Consider the following 13,839-nt stretch of genomic DNA (forward strand, 5'->3'; position numbering starts at 1 on the left):
AGAGTACTATCTATCACATTGTACATAGTGTAGATGCAAGTCATGCGCATCCAGTAAGCCTTACATTGCCAGTAAAATCATAATGAACTTTCAACGGCTCCCATTTACACCACTGCTGACAAACGAGGTATACGCTAGGCTTCTGCGTTTGACAGCGTTAACAGTTTTCCTCGAAACAGGCCAGGGAGAGAGTAATGCTGCTTTTCTCCGTTTCACATTTTCTTTTCATTTTTGTGTCTTCTTTTTCAGCAAAAATAATAAGCAGAGCACGCGCTCACATCAATCAAACGGAGGGCGCTCAATTTTCGGCCACTCATTTCTTCTCCCGCTCTTCAAATGGTCCTGCATTTACGCTGATCGAGTGGGAACACTCATGTGGTCTGTTCACTGTCTCAACATTTCCTTGTTATCATTGTACAGACTTCGTTCTTGTTGTTTTTGGCAGATGAACGGTTAACAAAATCCGTACCAAGCAATGACAGTATGATTCACCCGGAAGAGTAAGAATAGCATTTCCTGAAGAAAAAAAGTCAAGACTATGCACATCGCCTTTTTTTTCTTCCTAGAGAGAAAGTCCTGTCTTATTTGACGCACATTATCACGAGTCTCAATTTTTTTGAAAAAGCATAGTGGAAAGCGTAAAATATCTACGGCTGGGAAAAGGCATCTTTATTTGGTGTTTAACGTCGTTTTCAACCACGAAGGTTATATCGCGACGAGGGAAAGGGGGAGATGGGATAGGGGAAAGGGGGGAGATGGGATAGAGCCACTTGTTAAGTGTTTCTTGTTCACAAAAGCACTAATCAAAAAATTGCTCCAGGGGCTTGCAACGTAGTACAATATATGACCTTACTGGGAGAATGCAAGTTTGCAGTACAAAGGACTAAACATTTCTTACATACTGCTTGACTAAAATCTTTACAAACATTGACTATATTCTATACAAGAACCACTTAACAAGGGTTAAAGGAGAAACAGAATCCGTTAGTCGCCTCATACGACATGCGGGGTGCAGAGAAATAAGGATGTGGAAAAAAAGACTTTTGGTAAGTGAAATAAAGGTGATGGATCCAGTCAGGTAGAAATAAGACAACAAGAAAAGAATTGGAAAACTGCAGGGAATAGTAGGGAGAGTTTTCTTGGAAGGAAATATAGGTGAAAGGACTGGTAAGGCAGAAATAAGACAAAAGAAGAGAAGAAACAGAACCGTTAGTCGCCTCTTACGACATGCTGGGTAGCATCGGGTAAATTCTTTCTAGTCCCAACCAATATGGGACTCCCCCTAACCCGCGGGGGGTGGAAAAGGCATTTAACCAACTGCAACCACATGCATGCGCGCGTCACTCTGTTCAAGTGGTGACCTCATGATGTTATTACGCAGGTGGCGTGATCGGCACACTCTGCTTAAAATCATATATACATCACTGCGGTTTTTGAAGGGAAGGGGAAAATAATCGCAGTTGAAAGCTCCCTCACAGAGCATTATCCGATTCAAACTTCGGAAAACAAGCAAACAAAGCACGTTGTGATGGGACACCGAGAACGCAGTGCCAATGGGAACGTACAATTCATATCTTTTGTAGCCACTTCATGTTTTGCTTTTACCGTCGTGACTACCCCGCTCCCTTTCTCCCCTCTTCCGCTTTCTTGAGGATCTTGGTTCGACGATGAGTTAGAAAATCACAAACTATCAGCGTCGAAACGAAAAAGCTCATGTGGCTTAAAATTGCTACAACCCAGCAAATAAACCGCGCAGCACTGACATAAACCAACCAGTAGCCATCATCCAATGTCACTCACATGAAGTACAAAAACCAGCCAACAAACCATGACGTTCTAAACCGAAAGATCTGCCAAGGTCATGTCCATTGATATCCACCGCCAGACAATTTATCAAGCTGTCTAAAAGCGGGCGCACGTGCCATCCACACGATGTTGAAGCCGGTGTCAAGGTTACGGCCGATGCTGAATACAGCCCTGCCCAGGCAGGTCACACCCGGAGCGGTGACCATTGATTGCCTGACCGCTGCTGGACGCTGGTAGGGCAAGGGGGTCATTAGACACCGGTCTTCGATCTCAGGCCCTCGTGGTCTGCAGTGTTGTGGTGTTACTTCCTAGAGGCTAATAAACTCTGGTTCGTAGTGTATCGCACGCTTCTGACTGGATAGGGCTGATGAACTCCTACTTTGGTTGTCGGAATGGTAAATGAATCTGCGTACAGTACAGATGATAAAAAAACCCGTTGACTTGACTAATTGATTTTGGATTGCTTTTGTTCCTTTTCAGCCACAGTTGATCAAACCGGGCCATCATACATACATGTACTTTCCTTTTCTATCTTGTTAACGGACTACCTTAAAAGCGTACACAAAGTAAAAGTTAAAATGTGCCATAAATCACTCACATGTCACTAAAACTGGACTCCAGTTTGTTCAAAATGTATTTCTTTCATATTTTCTTCTCCGCAACCGACAGGATCTAAAACAATTACGAATTAATTTAAAAATTATCAGTCAGCCGGAAATAAGACCATACAGGATCTGGCATCAGACAAACGGCAACATGGTTGTAATTGTGCCTCAATGCGCAGGAAACAGGAAGAGCTTTTGATACCCCTGCACTCTCAGTGGGAGGCGGGTTATGGGGAGTAAGGCTTCATTTCTCTGTCTGCAGTACTCCGCTGAGGGAGCCAGCTACGAGAGCAACGGTCTAATGTTGCAAGCGGCCACTGAGGGACCAATTTCATTAGTGTTCGATGCGGTTATTTTATTCGCTGCCGCTCACCCCTTGAGACTTTCTTCCCTGTATCGGCCTTTCCCTGTTATCGTTGTACAGTCTAGATCAGCGCTAATAACCACAATGAAAGAGCGGAAAGAACTTGGTATATACTGGGTATACAAGAACTGACAGTTTGGTCCCACAGGTCTTCCGTCCTTCCTGACGAAGACAAACTCTCTGTATATCATCAGCAAGGAATGCCAGAATTTGTAAAGGGGCATGGGAAGCCTGTAAGAAAGGTGCTGGGGATGTGGAGGATGTATCATCCATTTGATAAAACAAAGGCAGACAAAGCAATAGCAAACCAGCCGTCATCAAACATAATTCCCTGTTATTCGTGCAACAATCCAATACTCAGGGAGCGGCTTAATGGCTTATTACTGCACAAAATAATGTTGACGTTCAAAACGAGGAATTCAGAACCTTTTGTCATCAACAAAATACAAAAACATTTAACTTTAAAAAGACTTTTTTTTGTATATCTCCTGTCCAACCGAAATAGGCATCTTACAAAATAGCTCCGAAGGATAGTAACGACTTGCACTGGCCGCCTGGTCCAACCAAAACTAGGACGAAATTAACGCAAGTGAATACAATATGATACCTTGGCGATGAGTCACCAGAAGTAACAAATAGGGAGCACACACAGTTGTGAAAAGACTGGCAGCATCCTATCGTGTAGAAATACCGGAGAAGCAGGCTTGGTGTCCCTGTTCAGAACACCGCCAGATCTCTAGAGATCGGCGGCCAATGGCATCGGACTCAGTGACCAGAAAAGGCAGCTCTGTGACGATCTAGAGAAAGCTTACAGTCGATGGGACTGCATGAGTGAATGTCAGTCAGGGGAGCCGGGTAATGGGGAGGGTGGTTGGTTGGTTTGTGTGTGTGTGTTTGTGTGTGTGCGTGCGTGCGTGCGTGCGTGCGTGCGCATGCGTGCGTGTGTGTGTGTGTGTGTGTGTGTGTGTGTGCATGCGCGTGTGTGTGTGTGAGTGTGTGAGTGTTTTTGAGAGAGGGGGAAGGGGGAGAAAGAGGGGTCTTGATGTATACGCGCGCTATCGTGTTGCCCGTTTATGGTAGAAAGTCACAAGAAAACAGTATACACCTTGCATTTGCTTGAAGCTGGGATTATTCAGCTGTGTTGTTACGAAGTCTGGGTGGCTTTGCACAATCTTTAATCATTACTGCTAGTGTTCTTCGGAAAGATCAGAGTGTTAGCGTAATAAACTGTCACAATGCGTGAGCATTGAGTTGAGGGTAGTCTTGCACGTGGGTTTCTCAACGAGAAAGGAGAGAGAGAGAGAGAGAGAGAGAGAGAGAGAGAGAGAGAAAGAGAGAGAGAGACTTAGAGAGAGAGAGAAAGAGAGACTTAGAGAGAGAGAGACTCAGAGAGAAAGACTGAGAGAGAGAGAGAGGGGGGGCAGGCAGAGAGACAGAGACAGAGAGACAAAAGACAGAGAGAGCGAGGGCAGTAGCATTTTCTCCATGCAACAGCCATCCCGTTGCTTGCCCTTTGTTTCACGTTACCGCATTCTTCCTTGCAGCAGTTGGCAGGTGCTAGTCTTTCTTTATATTGTAACTGTTTGCACAAAAGATCCACCCCTGCAAATTGTGCACGGGTGCGCAGACCTCTCGAGGTCATCAGACAACAGCAAAAGCTGGGGCAGGAAAACAAACCGCAGGGACAAGAATCCAGTCAGCAGCCTTGGTGGAACCAGAAACATATGTCTTGCTCACAGACACGCAGGAAGTCGCAACCGCTAACACAGAGCGTGATGACCGGCTACAGTGCAAATGCCAAACCTTGACATTTCATGTCTTCAAATACAATAATAAAAAATCCAAGTTTGGACTATTATTCCACTTTCCATTTATTAACTGACATTTCTGTGGGTTTCTTTAAAATATGTTTAATATTAAAGACAAAACAACAACAACAACAACAACAACACCCCCCAGTGTATTGGTTTTTACGATTTGGAGATCTCTTCGCATCGATTCACAGCCGACAGAAAATGAAGGCCATATTCAAGCCTGCTTTACACGTACCACTCTACACACACACACACACACACACACACACACACACACACACACACACACACACACACACACACACACACAAAGAAAGGTAGTTACTGGGACTTGTAATCATAGACAAAACGAAACGTTCACAAAGCGCTCTTACTGAATATAGTGTATTTTTTGTTCCAATGGAACCTTTTTCGTTATTTCACTTTTGATTGTGGAATGTTAGCAGTATGTCCGTTCCAATGTTTTCACTCGAGGCTTGAACAATGAAAGCTTCTAGAAGTCTTATTATATAGTTTGTTTTGAATGTCTGCTAGGCACAAAAACAAGAAGAGTCGCAAATGAGGTTGTTTTTCCCCCAAACACAGCAAAATGATTTTTGCATGACATACTCTCGTGGCTGTTGCTAGAATCGTCACCAGTCGCCCCTCAAAAAACGTCTCGTTTCAAATTCCACAATTTACCCCCGAAATCTGTGTCTGCCACTTACAAAACCTTTTCACCCCCTGCCGTTTCCGTCAAACCGTGGAAACAGGACAAAAAAACATCTCCCAGTAGGAAGAATTACTAACCCAGGCTTTTCCCTTGCATGTTAAAAACACTCTTCCGTGAAGTATAAAAATGTTGGTGAAAATGATACCGTTTAAGTCAGCTAATTCAGTAAAAGAAGCGTTTGCGCGCGCGCGCGCACACAGACAGACAGACAGACAGACAGACAGACAGACACACACACACACACACACACACACTCTTATCGTCAAGCTTATGTACATTTCGAAGATGTAACACCAGCTTGGTGAAAAGCGAAAAGCTTCTAAGCGCGCAAGTTTTGTGTGTGGAAAAGGTACGTTTGAAATTATTGCAAAAAGACGTGTATCATTCATTTGCTCGAGCACGTGCGTGATATCAAAATGTAATCACCAGTCCATGTTCCTGTTTGTTCTCGACACATTTTGCAAAGTTGGACCGGATGAAATCCAACTATTTCAAATATGTATCAATGGCAGATGCAAATGGGGAAAAAAGCATGTTTGCATGTATTTTGAAACCCAACACCACCCCCTTCCTGCCACTGTAACCCTTCTTCGAATTATACCCTCCGCTCTCCCCTATCCCGCCTTCAACCCCGCCCACCTCAGACCTGAATCCTGACTACAAAATCAGAACAATCAAATAGCACCATGCTTACACCACGTGTGGAGTCTGGTAAGAATTATAAGATACAGCGTCGTGCCTCCTCAATGTGTGCACCTTTACTACCCCCCCCCCCCCCGCCCTCTCGCCGAGACAATCGGGCAACAGCTAAGTTATCTGACCTCCAACGGGGGGTAGTCAAAACAGGAAAGGAAAGTCAATTTGTGCTTCGAATAGAAACATGTGTACCTCATTGTAGCCACTATTGTTTTGTACTCAGACTACGTTTACCCAGAACCATAGGGATCGAAAACCATGGTGTACATGTATCCCTTTCCAGTGGAGAGTTGGAGGTATCTGCTTTTTTCGCTTTTCTCCGAAACGGCTCGCAAAAGCTATGCTTAACGATACAGTCTTACCATGCAGTCTTGCTGCAAACGTTAAATATTAGTGATTACCAAAACTCGTACGAAAAAAAAGTTGTGTGTGGGTGCTTTTTTTCTTTCATTTTATTTGCCATCTTTCCTTGGCGCATTTATGCCACCAATAGCTAGCATTACGACAGGGTGTTATCTATTTCAATTCATCGTTTTGTTGGGGCTGATGGCAATATGATATATTTGTGTCAAAAACATGTTTTAAGCCTACAACCCACAAGATCACGTGTGCACGCTGTTCGCAATCGAGCGAGGCCTAAACTTGTACATGTTTGTAAGTCAATAAAACCGTGAATATAACAATACATTCATTATACGACAAAGAACCGACTTCAGCTTTTGAAACTGATAAGTTTTCGCATTCAAATACTCTATTTCGCTCTGAGGGACACCATCTGGCCATAGGAGACAGCGCTACAAAAGAAGCTACACGGCCCCACAGAGGACTTGGAGAGGACAGCACGTTTCGCCCTGCAGTCCGGACTGACGATCATACATGCTAGAAATACGTAGGATTCGTAGCAAAAACACTGTGCCTTGTTAGCGAAGGAGAGAGCATGCACCCCGACCGATATAAATCGTGTGCCAAGCAAAAGACCAGGGTAGCACAACACTCTTGTTTCCTCCACCTACTGGAACCAATTCTGCCGCCAGAATATGCACACTCCACAGAGTCACGTTTTCCTTCGCTCGTCTTATCCAACACAGCAACCAAACCTCGGGTTAATATCATGGCTTCAAAGGCGTCAGAGTGGTGATCCAATTAACCACTGCCTTCATGTTTCAGTAATAGCCCCGGATATATTAGCAAACCTGGCCATCAAAAAAGTTCTGGAAAATTAGAAGAAATCGTTATGGAGGAGCGAGGTTGATAGCCAGGCGGTGTGTAGGTGTACGTGTGTACACAATTCTGGCGGCGGCAAATTGTTTTGGGTGTCATCCAAAAAAGTCAGGCCGCCTGCTGTTCTCCGGTGCTCACGTGCAAGCCCTCCCCTATAGCACCTTGTGTCAATTTACCCCGGATGCGCTGACACAACGCATAACACACACACACACACACACACACACACACACACACACACACACACACACACACACACACACACACTATGACATACACAACTATATACCCGCACATGTGAGATGGATATGAACAGATTTACAAACTATATTTGGTTCTGCTCTGACATACAGGGGAACGACTTGAAGCACATCGGCTCCCCCCGGCACCAATACCCGGACACAAACACCCTGAAATACTGGCACCGATGCACATATTTTGTCGATCTGTATGCATGATCTGTCTTGATCTTCATTTTGGGAAAAGGTTTAATTGCAGACATGACCCTGCAAATATAGGCATTGGTTGTGTATGCCAGTGTGCGTGCGTGCGGGAGAAAGAGGGGCGAGAGGCGGAGAGAAAGAGAGCGCACGCAAGCGATAAAGCACTGAAACAACCACAAATACAATGTACGTATTTAACAGACAAGAAATCCATAAACAAATTTGCACCTGACGGTTGAAAACAGTTGCCTATGCTTTAACAAAACAAAACCCCAAAATATCAAGCTAATAGGTCTAACATGGCTTGCAGATCACAGTGTGGCCGGGCTGATTGACTGGGAAACGGATGCATGCGGCAGGTCGCGGGGATGACAAGAAGCGTGACGGCAGCACGTGCTAACCGTGGTACACCCTCACTCTCTGTGGCACAGTGCCAGCAGCCTCTAACCCCCTGGTCACGTACGCTTCTGCTGTGGACAGGTGAACTGTTCTTCCTCCACACACACAAAGCACCAAAGGGATGAAGATGAACAATACTGTTTGTCAGCCAGGTAGTATAGTAAGTTTACCATGAGAAAGCTGTTTTGAAATTTAGCTGAAAGGTTCTAACACCCCCAGTTGATCTGCTGTTCTTCAACAGCAAAACTGGGCACTGAAGATGTGCAAGATTGTTCTTCCGTCATGCAGTAGGCCTAACCAAGAGACACCAAAAGTGTTGGTATCTCAGGTCGTTAAAACATCTGTTCAATTTTAAACAAGTCAAGATTTACCATTCTGTTTTCACTAAGATGCTGTCAAACACAAGAAAAACAAGAAGCGTGGTCTTAAAAAAAGCACTGCAACCTTGACACATATTACATTTTCCGCTAGCACATGCACTTCACACGCAAGATGCAAAACGGACGTGGAAGCTGTTCGGCGAATGATAAAAACACACCACAATTATAATCTAAACATAAGTGTTGGCCCAGTGCTGACATTAAAATGCAATGGGCGTAACTTCAAAACAAGCAAGCTGATAAACACACATAAACCTCGATAAACAGGAAGTGCCAGAAATCGGCTCAAAAGTGGGCTATCCGTTTTATAGTGCGCAAATCTCAAGATGACGCCCTTAGCGGAGATGCTACAACAAAACCGCAAATATTCAACTAAATCAAGGGCCAACCTTTAGTTGAATTAATAACGCAGTTACCATCTCAGTTCAAGGCAAGTGACCAGGGATCACCACCTGAAGTTTACTTCTGAGCCCAGTCGAGAGGGAGCAATCTGGAAGTATTTATTTAGGCAGGGGTACCAAATGCTCCGAACTATCCAGTTCTGGTGATCTACCTTCACCAACCACAATGAACGCGAACTATATACGCTCCGTGTTTTCATTGGTTCAAGAAGTTGCACCTCTTTCTTTCGCCTTTATTGCTGTCGTTACACCCCCGGTATAGGGGTGTGTATAGGTTTCGGTCGATGTGTTTGTGTGTTTGTGTGTTTGTGTTCGCATATAGATCTCAAGAATGAACGGACCGATCGTCACCAAACTTGGTGAACAGGTTCTATACATTCCTGAGACGGTTAGGGTATTGGTGGATTAAGATTCTACAAGGACTTATAGAGGGACATCTTAATGGTCAAAGGGAAATAACCATTCTCACTCAGTCACTGCCACCAACTGAGAAGGTTATTTCCCTTTGACGGGGGTGTTTTTCCTACCTCGGAGGAATTTCTTGTTTAGAACACGAATTGCAAAGGCTGACAAGCCACCCACATTAGGAAAACATTTCTCGCAGTTTCTGAGCTATTTTTTTTCCACCCCACTGAGGCAGTTTCGCAGTGAGAACTCTACATTTTCATGACAAACAGCGTGCAAAATATCAGCAAAAACAACAGCAGAAATATCCGGGTTGTGTCTTTTCCCCTCAGCATGCAGTATACAAGTGAACTAAAGTTATACATAGTTCCCTACACAACTACACTTAAACCCAGTTATCTCAAACAACGCCAGCAAACACGCAAAAAGCACAGGCTTTCTATTTCAGTACTCGGCATCACCGACACATACAAGTAAGCAATTACCGCCACTGACTTACCGGGTACATACTGTGCGGCCGCAGCTTTATTGCCCGCACAGGTGACGCATCCCCGTCCCCCTCCCAGACACTGGGGGAGACAGAACTTGACCATGACGATGCACAGTTACACCTGTACCTCCATGCCCCAGGTGAACCTCAGTCCTCCTCCCCACACACCCTGGCTGTCACTGCACTGATTCCCGCTACACTTCTTAGCCGTCCAACTCTCTGTCGTTTACCATAAAAAAAAAACACGCCAGAAGAAACTGATCTGAAGACGTCAAACTGTTGCAGTCAGCCAACAATGAGGCAGGCAGTGGAAGAAAAAGTGCACTTTCGAGACCAAGAAAACCTTCACCCCTCACCCTGCCAGCAGAAAGCAGTGAGCAGCAACTTTCCGTTTCGCTTCGCTCTCTGGGCAAAAACACAGACACTGCCGGTTGCTCAGCCAGACCGTAACACAACTTTTTTTCTCTCTTTCTGTAAAGCGATATGATGAAGGTCTAAGTACCCTCCTGTGCCCCCTGAAAAGAGGTGAACAACAATAAAAACAACAGCACCAGGCGAGGATGAATTACGGTGAAAAGCAGCTGCTACACAAGCACATTGCTCACGCCAGGGGAAGAAACGACTGACGACGGTGATCATTTGCTCAAGTCAAGCACAGGTCTATGAGTTGCGTGGGACTTTTGGCACACTTCTTTCTTCTTGCCACTTCCCCAAGGCTTTGTTATGTCCTGATGGCAAGACAGAGAAAGACGGGCACAAAGAGACGATAGACGAGAGAGTGAGAGAGCGTGGAGAGTAGAGAGTGATGGCTGGGAGGTAGCGAGCACTGTGTCAAAAATAGCAGATGTAAAAATAATGCCTGGCTCCACAGTAGGTAAGCTATACCGATGGCACAAAGGTGTGCGAGTGTGTGGGAGGATGTGGGGGTATGGAACGGAACTTAGAGAGGAAAAGGAAGAGAGAGCGCCTTTCATTGACACGTACCCGACTTTCGTTCACCTGTACGTATGATGGCGCGGGTGATGGGTGCAACGCATTTAAATCCCAATACATGTATACGCATTGACCTGTTTCTGCATTAACGTCTTTTACAGGCAAGGTAAGACGGTGCGAGAAAAATCCTGCAAAAGTTAAGCTTACATGTGTATGCCGTGGCCTTTCGACAGAGCCGTGACTAGCTGAACCAACAAAAACATTATCAACGTCATCATCATCATCGCCATCATTGGCAACAACAACAAAATGTCATCATCCTCAACAACATAACAACAACAATAAAACAACACCATCTTAAAGAACATCATTCTATGCAACAGCAACAACAACAACAACAACAACAATTAAACAAACACAGAAGGAGGGGCAGTTCAACCAAAGATTCAGGCAGTACAATATTCCCGCTATGCCCTCACCCCCACCCCAGCACACGTTAGAGACAAATTAAAAGTCCAAGCATCAACACTATATAGTGTTTATATTATCTCCGTTGTCCTCAACACTATAGTGTTTATATTATCTCCGTTGTCCTCAACACTATAGTGTTTATATTATCTCCGTTGTCATCAACACTATAGTGTTTATATTATCTCCGTTGTCATCAACACTATAGTGTTTATATTATCTCCGTTGTCATCAACACTATAGTGTTTATATTATCTCCGTTGTCATCAACACTATAGTGTTTATATTATCTCCGTTGTCATCAACACTATAGTGTTTATATTATCTCCGTTGTCATCAAAAGGATGTCAACTCTGAGGAGTGGGTATTTGATCCAAAAAAGATCATTTATCCAGTTCCACATTATAACAACAACAATAACACACTTGAACAACAACAAAGACGACAACAACAACAGAGAGAGAGAGAGAGAGAGAGAGAGAGAGAGAGAGAGAGAGAGAGAGAGAGAGAGAGAGAGAGAGAGAGAGAGAGAGAGAGAGAGAGAAGGGGGGGCGCTTATGATGGCTTACTGGCGCAAAACCACATAAGTAAAATGTTCACGTTAAGACGGGCGCAGTGGCGTGGTGGTAAGACGTCGGCCTCCTAATCGGGAGGTCATGAGTTCGAATCCCGGTCGCTGCCGCCTGGTGGGTTAAGAGTGGAGATTTTTCCGATCTCCCAGGTCAACTTATGTACAGACCTGCTAGTGACTTCACCCCCTTCGTGTGTACACGCAAGCACAAGACCAAGTGCGCACGGAAAAGATCCTGTAATCCATGTCAGAGTTCGGTGGGTTATGGAAACACGAAAATACCCAGCATGCCTACTCAACGAAAGCGGAGTGAGCTGACTATGCTCTCAGAGTATAGTGTGGGGAACCCAAATGGGCAGACGAGCTCACACGTAACCAGAAACATTCTGGAACGCTGAAGAAGAAGAAGAAGTTCACGTTAAAAAAAATTGACGAGAAAATGGCAATGATGAGTGAAACTTAGTAATTTCCTTTCACAGATAGCGTTTAACTTTTAGTTTGGGGCTCAAGTAATTCGTCTGGAAGTGAGCCACAACTAAAAATATCACTTTTCACATGAACATTGTGATTATCAAGTGATCATGTTAATTATCTAGTGATCATGCCGAATGCACGTTCAGGTGTTTATATCTAATTATCGGAGGTGTTCATGTTTAATCATGGTTTTGGCGCGAGAAAGCCGAGGACAAAACTGAAAACTAGTAATTATCACTAGTTAACATTATCGCTGTGAATTACACAGAACACGTGATAATTGAAATGTTCACGTGAAAATGGTAGCCCAATGGTTTTGGCGCTAGTAAGCCGTCTTAAGAACTGTCTTTACGGACTAGCGCAATCGCTGAACTACACCGCTCTACGATAAAAACGGACCTCCAAATGCGTCACAGTGAGCCTGTGCGCTATGCACACGTAAACATGCCAGCGAGTTTTTACGAGTGTGGTTGATGGTTCCGTGGTGGCGTAAACGCTGCGAATGACATGCCAAATAGGTAGCACACATTTGCTGTTTTTGTTTGTTTTCTCCTTCTTTTTCCACCAATCCATCTATTGTACATACCTGATCGTTTTTTCTGTGTTATCCTCTTCTTTTGATTACGCGGTCTGTTCCCCCTTTCTATCGCTAAATCCTGCCTCCCAACCAACAAGGTAGCCTACTACAGTGTACTACGAAGTAGTTCTTATACTACTTTTTCCCCCCTTGTTGGTTTCTTTTTCGTCCTTTTTGTGGGGCATTGATGGTTACTGAACAGTACTGAACTCTGCAGAACGTAAGATGTGGTGTTTTTCAAAGTAGCACGTGCACACTATAATATTCCAATCGCACCACACGTCTTGACACCGTACCAGTGATGACAGACCTTCCAACCAATGTTAATGGGAGTTACTAATCAAGAAAGTGAACAGACACAAACGCTGGTAGTTAACACCTACTGCTCTGTGAAGGAAATCAAAAGGCTAACAACTGAGTCAGGCCGAGTTAGCATTTGCATCCTTCACGATTCACGAAAGCCAACGAGATACACGTGGAAAGTGTATTGCACGGAGTAAACAGAGCTCACAAACCAGCGAACAGTTAAAGGCACAGTAAGCCTCCCGTAAACCATCACAGAGCTCCCCGAGCGTCTACATACAGTACAAGCATACTTCCATTTGAACGCTCACCGAACGGGAACATCCTGGCTGCTTTCTGTCGAGCGTGAGAAATTTTCAAAGAATTTATTTTCGTGGACTTGGTCCTCTACAACAATGGCGCCTCGTTTTGGTGCTGGACGGCTGTTATGAATATTCAATACCGGTAATCACGCCCGGACAGTAAGCCTCCCGTAAACCATCACAGATACTGTCAGGCTTTTTAATTACACACAGTACAAACACCCTTCCATTTGAACGCTCACCAAACGGGAACATCCTAGGTGCCCTACGTAAAGAGCGAGCAATTTTTAAAGAATTAATTTTGCAGATTGTCTCGAACACTTTTTGGACCCATCCTGAACTCAGGTCAAAAAGGAGTTACTTCCCTTCGTGTCTCATTCTACCTTGATAGAGAGCTCCTTGATTGCACCACATAGAAAGAGAGGAAAGGTCTAACAATTTAGACACTTTTCAAACGGTCTTTTTAATACAATCA

The 13,839-nt window shown here is 44.4% G+C and overlaps 1 protein-coding gene across 1 annotated transcript in view; it reads right to left on the reverse strand.

Moving 5' to 3' along the window:
• Nucleotides 1-13,839, reverse strand: part of LOC138955282 (caskin-2-like) — a gene marked incomplete in the record, with an annotated part of 215,475 nt that overhangs the window by 73,705 nt on the left and 127,931 nt on the right.

This window comes from Littorina saxatilis, linkage group LG2 (genome assembly GCF_037325665.1).
Source record: "Littorina saxatilis isolate snail1 linkage group LG2, US_GU_Lsax_2.0, whole genome shotgun sequence".
Taxonomy (NCBI): domain Eukaryota; kingdom Metazoa; phylum Mollusca; class Gastropoda; order Littorinimorpha; family Littorinidae; genus Littorina; species Littorina saxatilis.